The 5000-nt window shown below is 47.0% G+C and overlaps 17 non-coding genes and 1 pseudogene across 17 annotated transcripts in view; all 18 read right to left on the minus strand.

Annotated features, from left to right (window-relative positions):
* LOC146224416 (5S ribosomal RNA) overlaps nucleotides 1-87 on the minus strand; it is a 119-nt gene extending 32 nt beyond the window's left edge. The window contains exon 1 of the ribosomal RNA XR_014750239.1: nucleotides 1-87. This exon is cut by the window's left edge and continues 32 nt beyond it. This is a non-coding gene — a ribosomal RNA (5S ribosomal RNA).
* Nucleotides 88-261: 174 nt separating this feature from the next.
* Nucleotides 262-380, minus strand: LOC146224417 (5S ribosomal RNA). Its single transcript, XR_014747432.1, has one exon. It is a non-coding gene; the product is annotated as a 5S ribosomal RNA (ribosomal RNA).
* A 174-nt stretch (nucleotides 381-554) lies between these two features.
* On the minus strand, nucleotides 555-673 carry LOC146224418 (5S ribosomal RNA). Its single transcript, XR_014750240.1, has one exon. It is a non-coding gene; the product is annotated as a 5S ribosomal RNA (ribosomal RNA).
* Nucleotides 674-851: 178 nt separating this feature from the next.
* On the minus strand, nucleotides 852-970 carry LOC146224419 (5S ribosomal RNA; annotated as a pseudogene).
* A 182-nt stretch (nucleotides 971-1152) lies between these two features.
* LOC146224420 (5S ribosomal RNA) lies at nucleotides 1153-1271 on the minus strand. The gene has a single exon (XR_014747433.1). It is a non-coding gene; the product is annotated as a 5S ribosomal RNA (ribosomal RNA).
* A 174-nt stretch (nucleotides 1272-1445) lies between these two features.
* LOC146224421 (5S ribosomal RNA) lies at nucleotides 1446-1564 on the minus strand. The gene has a single exon (XR_014747434.1). It is a non-coding gene; the product is annotated as a 5S ribosomal RNA (ribosomal RNA).
* A 178-nt stretch (nucleotides 1565-1742) lies between these two features.
* LOC146224422 (5S ribosomal RNA) lies at nucleotides 1743-1861 on the minus strand. The gene has a single exon (XR_014747435.1). It is a non-coding gene; the product is annotated as a 5S ribosomal RNA (ribosomal RNA).
* Nucleotides 1862-2033: 172 nt separating this feature from the next.
* LOC146224423 (5S ribosomal RNA) lies at nucleotides 2034-2152 on the minus strand. Its single transcript, XR_014747436.1, has one exon. It is a non-coding gene; the product is annotated as a 5S ribosomal RNA (ribosomal RNA).
* A 174-nt stretch (nucleotides 2153-2326) lies between these two features.
* LOC146224424 (5S ribosomal RNA) lies at nucleotides 2327-2445 on the minus strand. Its single transcript, XR_014747438.1, has one exon. It is a non-coding gene; the product is annotated as a 5S ribosomal RNA (ribosomal RNA).
* Nucleotides 2446-2623: 178 nt separating this feature from the next.
* Nucleotides 2624-2742, minus strand: LOC146224425 (5S ribosomal RNA). The gene has a single exon (XR_014747439.1). It is a non-coding gene; the product is annotated as a 5S ribosomal RNA (ribosomal RNA).
* A 164-nt stretch (nucleotides 2743-2906) lies between these two features.
* On the minus strand, nucleotides 2907-3025 carry LOC146224426 (5S ribosomal RNA). Its single transcript, XR_014747440.1, has one exon. It is a non-coding gene; the product is annotated as a 5S ribosomal RNA (ribosomal RNA).
* Nucleotides 3026-3203: 178 nt separating this feature from the next.
* Nucleotides 3204-3322, minus strand: LOC146224427 (5S ribosomal RNA). Its single transcript, XR_014747441.1, has one exon. It is a non-coding gene; the product is annotated as a 5S ribosomal RNA (ribosomal RNA).
* A 178-nt stretch (nucleotides 3323-3500) lies between these two features.
* Nucleotides 3501-3619, minus strand: LOC146224428 (5S ribosomal RNA). The gene has a single exon (XR_014750241.1). It is a non-coding gene; the product is annotated as a 5S ribosomal RNA (ribosomal RNA).
* Nucleotides 3620-3801: 182 nt separating this feature from the next.
* Nucleotides 3802-3920, minus strand: LOC146224429 (5S ribosomal RNA). The gene has a single exon (XR_014749587.1). It is a non-coding gene; the product is annotated as a 5S ribosomal RNA (ribosomal RNA).
* A 174-nt stretch (nucleotides 3921-4094) lies between these two features.
* Nucleotides 4095-4213, minus strand: LOC146224430 (5S ribosomal RNA). Its single transcript, XR_014747442.1, has one exon. It is a non-coding gene; the product is annotated as a 5S ribosomal RNA (ribosomal RNA).
* Nucleotides 4214-4391: 178 nt separating this feature from the next.
* LOC146224431 (5S ribosomal RNA) lies at nucleotides 4392-4510 on the minus strand. Its single transcript, XR_014747443.1, has one exon. It is a non-coding gene; the product is annotated as a 5S ribosomal RNA (ribosomal RNA).
* Nucleotides 4511-4692: 182 nt separating this feature from the next.
* On the minus strand, nucleotides 4693-4811 carry LOC146224432 (5S ribosomal RNA). The gene has a single exon (XR_014747444.1). It is a non-coding gene; the product is annotated as a 5S ribosomal RNA (ribosomal RNA).
* Nucleotides 4812-4983: 172 nt separating this feature from the next.
* The window catches only part of LOC146224433 (5S ribosomal RNA), a 119-nt gene continuing 102 nt past the window's right edge, over nucleotides 4984-5000 (minus strand). The window contains exon 1 of the ribosomal RNA XR_014747445.1: nucleotides 4984-5000. This exon is cut by the window's right edge and continues 102 nt beyond it. This is a non-coding gene — a ribosomal RNA (5S ribosomal RNA).

Below are 5000 nucleotides of genomic sequence, written 5' to 3' on the forward strand. Positions count from 1 at the left end.
CCCATCCAAGTACTAACCAGGCCCGACCCTGCTTAGCTTCCGAGATCAGACGAGATCGGGCGTTGCCAGGCTGGTATGGTCGTACGAATTAAGTTGACAACCATAGGCTACTTATCCATATACAGATTTAGCAATTGACAATGCAAGGTAGTCTCTCTCTCTCTCTCTCTCGTGTCAAAATGAAAACAGCTTCCAGCCCCTTTCATGAAGGACTACTTGTGCATATTGCAAGATGTCAGTTTCTAAGTGAATGAGCAAAAGAGCATACAGCACCTGGTATTCCCAGGCGGTCTCCCATCCAAGTACTAACCAGGCCCGACCCTGCTTAGCTTCCGAGATCAGACGAGATCGGGCGTTGCCAGGCTGGTATGGCCGTACGAAATAAGTTGACAACCATAGGCTACTTATCCATATACAGATTTAGCAATTGACAATGCAAGGTAGTCTCTCTCTCTCTCTCTCTCGTGTCAAAATGAAAACAGCTTCCAGCCCCTTTCATGAAGGACTACTTGTGCACATTGCAAGATGTCAGTTTCTAAGTGAATGAGCAAAAGAGCATACAGCACCTGGTATTCCCAGGCGGTCTCCCATCCAAGTACTAACCAGGCCCGACCCTGCTTAGCTTCCGAGATCAGACGAGATCGGGCGTTGCCAGGCTGGTATGGTCGTACGAAATAAGTTGACAACCATAGGCTACTTATCCATATACAGATTTAGCAATTGACAATGCAAGGTAGTCTCTCTCTCTCTCTCTCTCTCTCGTGTCAAAATGAAAACAGCTTCCAGCCCCTTTCATGAAGGACTACTTGTGCATATTGCAAGATGTCAGTTTCTAAGTGAATGAGCAAAAGAGCATACAGCACCTGGTATTCCCAGGCGGTCTCCCATCCAAGTACTAACCAGGCCCGACCCTGCTTAGCTTCCGAGATCAGACGAGATTGTGCGTTGCCAGGCTGGTATGGCCGTATGAAATAAGTTGACAACCATAGGCTACTTATCCATATACAGATTTAGCAATTGACAATGCAAGGTAGTCTCTCTCTCTCTCTCTCTCTCTCTCTCGTGTCAAAATGAAAACAGCTTCCAGCCCCTTTCATGAAGGACTACTTGTGCACATTGCAAGATGTCAGTTTCTAAGTGAATGAGCAAAAGAGCATACAGCACCTGGTATTCCCAGGCGGTCTCCCATCCAAGTACTAACCAGGCCCGACCCTGCTTAGCTTCCGAGATCAGACGAGATCGGGCGTTGCCAGGCTGGTATGGCCGTACGAAATAAGTTGACAACCATAGGCTACTTATCCATATACAGATTTAGCAATTGACAATGCAAGGTAGTCTCTCTCTCTCTCTCTCTCGTGTCAAAATGAAAACAGCTTCCAGCCCCTTTCATGAAGGACTACTTGTGCATATTGCAAGATTTCAGTTTCTAAGTGAATGAGCAAAAGAGCATACAGCACCTGGTATTCCCAGGCGGTCTCCCATCCAAGTACTAACCAGGCCCGACCCTGCTTAGCTTCCGAGATCAGACGAGATCGGGCGTTGCCAGGCTGGTATGGCCGTACGAAATAAGTTGACAACCATAGGCTACTTATCCATATACAGATTTAGCAATTGACAATGCAAGGTAGTCTCTCTCTCTCTCTCTCTCTCTCGTGTCAAAATGAAAACAGCTTCCAGCCCCTTTCATGAAGGACTACTTGTGCACATTGCAAGATGTCAGTTTCTAAGTGAATGAGCAAAAGAGCATACAGCACCTGGTATTCCCAGGCGGTCTCCCATCCAAGTACTAACCAGGCCCGACCCTGCTTAGCTTCCGAGATCAGACGAGATCGGGCGTTGCCAGGCTGGTATGGCCGTACGAAATAAGTTGACAACCATAGGCTACTTATCCATATACAGATTTAGCAATTGACAATGCAAGGTAGTCTCTCTCTCTCTCTCTCGTGTCAAAATGAAAACAGCTTCCAGCCCCTTTCATGAAGGACTACTTGTGCACATTGCAAGATGTCAGTTTCTAAGTGAATGAGCAAAAGAGCATACAGCACCTGGTATTCCCAGGCGGTCTCCCATCCAAGTACTAACCAGGCCCGACCCTGCTTAGCTTCCGAGATCAGACGAGATCGGGCGTTGCCAGGCTGGTATGGCCGTACGAAATAAGTTGACAACCATAGGCTACTTATCCATATACAGATTTAGCAATTGACAATGCAAGGTAGTCTCTCTCTCTCTCTCTCTCGTGTCAAAATGAAAACAGCTTCCAGCCCCTTTCATGAAGGACTACTTGTGCATATTGCAAGATTTCAGTTTCTAAGTGAATGAGCAAAAGAGCATACAGCACCTGGTATTCCCAGGCGGTCTCCCATCCAAGTACTAACCAGGCCCGACCCTGCTTAGCTTCCGAGATCAGACGAGATCGGGCGTTGCCAGGCTGGTATGGCCGTACGAAATAAGTTGACAACCATAGGCTACTTATCCATATACAGATTTAGCAATTGACAATGCAAGGTAGTCTCTCTCTCTCTCTCTCTCTCTCGTGTCAAAATGAAAACAGCTTCCAGCCCCTTTCATGAAGGACTACTTGTGCACATTGCAAGATGTCAGTTTCTAAGTGAATGAGCAAAAGAGCATACAGCACCTGGTATTCCCAGGCGGTCTCCCATCCAAGTACTAACCAGGCCCGACCCTGCTTAGCTTCCGAGATCAGACGAGATCGGGCGTTGCCAGGCTGGTATGGCCGTACGAAATAAGTTGACAACCATAGGCTACTTATCCATATACAGATTTAGCAATTGACAATGCAAGGTAGTCTCTCTCTCTCTCTCTCGTGTCAAAATGAAAACAGCTTCCAGCCCCTTTCATGAAGGACTACTTGTGCATATTGCAAGATGTCAGTTTCTAAGTGAATGAGCATACAGCACCTGGTATTCCCAGGCGGTCTCCCATCCAAGTACTAACCAGGCCCGACCCTGCTTAGCTTCCGAGATCAGACGAGATCGGGCGTTGCCAGGCTGGTATGGCCGTACGAAATAAGTTGACAACCATAGGCTACTTATCCATATACAGATTTAGCAATTGACAATGCAAGGTAGTCTCTCTCTCTCTCTCTCTCTCTCGTGTCAAAATGAAAACAGCTTCCAGCCCCTTTCATGAAGGACTACTTGTGCATATTGCAAGATGTCAGTTTCTAAGTGAATGAGCAAAAGAGCATACAGCACCTGGTATTCCCAGGCGGTCTCCCATCCAAGTACTAACCAGGCCCGACCCTGCTTAGCTTCCGAGATCAGACGAGATCGGGCGTTGCCAGGCTGGTATGGCCGTACGAAATAAGTTGACAACCATAGGCTACTTATCCATATACAGATTTAGCAATTGACAATGCAAGGTGGTCTCTCTCTCTCTCTCTCTCTCTCGTGTCAAAATGAAAACAGCTTCCAGCCCCTTTCATGAAGGACTACTTGTGCATATTGCAAGATTTCAGTTTCTAAGTGAATGAGCAAAAGAGCATACAGCACCTGGTATTCCCAGGCGGTCTCCCATCCAAGTACTAACCAGGCCCGACCCTGCTTAGCTTCCGAGATCAGACGAGATCGGGCGTTGCCAGGCTGGTATGGTCGTACGAAATAAGTTGACAACCATAGGCTACTTATCCATATACAGATTTAGCAATTGACAATGCAAGGTAGTCTCTCTCTCTCTCTCTCTCTCTCTCTCGTGTCAAAATGAAAACAGCTTCCAGCCCCTTTCATGAAGGACTACTTGTGCATATTGCAAGATGTCAGTTTCTAAGTGAATGAGCAAAAGAGCATACAGCACCTGGTATTCCCAGGCGGTCTCCCATCCAAGTACTAACCAGGCCCGACCCTGCTTAGCTTCCGAGATCAGACGAGATCAGGCGTTGCCAGGCTGGTATGGCCGTACGAAATAAGTTGACAACCATAGGCTACTTATCCATATACAGATTTAGCAATTGACAATGCAAGGTAGTCTCTCTCTCTCTCTCTCTCGTGTCAAAATGAAAACAGCTTCCAGCCCCTTTCATGAAGGACTACTTGTGCATATTGCAAGATGTCAGTTTCTAAGTGAATGAGCAAAAGAGCATACAGCACCTGGTATTCCCAGGCGGTCTCCCATCCAAGTACTAACCAGGCCCGACCCTGCTTAGCTTCCGAGATCAGACGAGATCGGGCGTTGCCAGGCTGGTATGGCCGTACGAAATAAGTTGACAACCATAGGCTACTTATCCATATACAGATTTAGCAATTGACAATGCAAGGTAGTCTCTCTCTCTCTCTCTCTCTCTCGTGTCAAAATGAAAACAGCTTCCAGCCCCTTTCATGAAGGACTACTTGTGCATATTGCAAGATGTCAGTTTCTAAGTGAATGAGCAAAAGAGCATACAGCACCTGGTATTCCCAGGCGGTCTCCCATCCAAGTACTAACCAGGCCCGACCCTGCTTAGCTTCCGAGATCAGACGAGATCGGGCGTTGCCAGGCTGGTATGGCCGTACGAAATAAGTTGACAACCATAGGCTACTTATCCATATACAGATTTAGCAATTGACAATGCAAGGTAGTCTCTCTCTCTCTCTCTCTCTCTCTCTCGTGTCAAAATGAAAACAGCTTCCAGCCCCTTTCATGAAGGACTACTTGTGCACATTGCAAGATGTCAGTTTCTAAGTGAATGAGCAAAAGAGCATACAGCACCTGGTATTCCCAGGCGGTCTCCCATCCAAGTACTAACCAGGCCCGACCCTGCTTAGCTTCCGAGATCAGACGAGATCGGGCGTTGCCAGGCTGGTATGGCCGTACGAAATAAGTTGACAACCATAGGCTACTTATCCATATACAGATTTAGCAATTGACAATGCAAGGTAGTCTCTCTCTCTCTCTCTCGTGTCAAAATGAAAACAGCTTCCAGCCCCTTTCATGAAGGACTACTTGTGCATATTGCAAGATTTCAGTTTCTAAGTGAATGAGCAAAAGAGCATACAGCACCTGGT

This window comes from Hypomesus nipponensis, chromosome 25 (assembly GCF_054491055.1).
Source record: "Hypomesus nipponensis isolate SF chromosome 25, ASM5449105v1, whole genome shotgun sequence".
In the NCBI taxonomy this organism is placed as follows: domain Eukaryota; kingdom Metazoa; phylum Chordata; class Actinopteri; order Osmeriformes; family Osmeridae; genus Hypomesus; species Hypomesus nipponensis.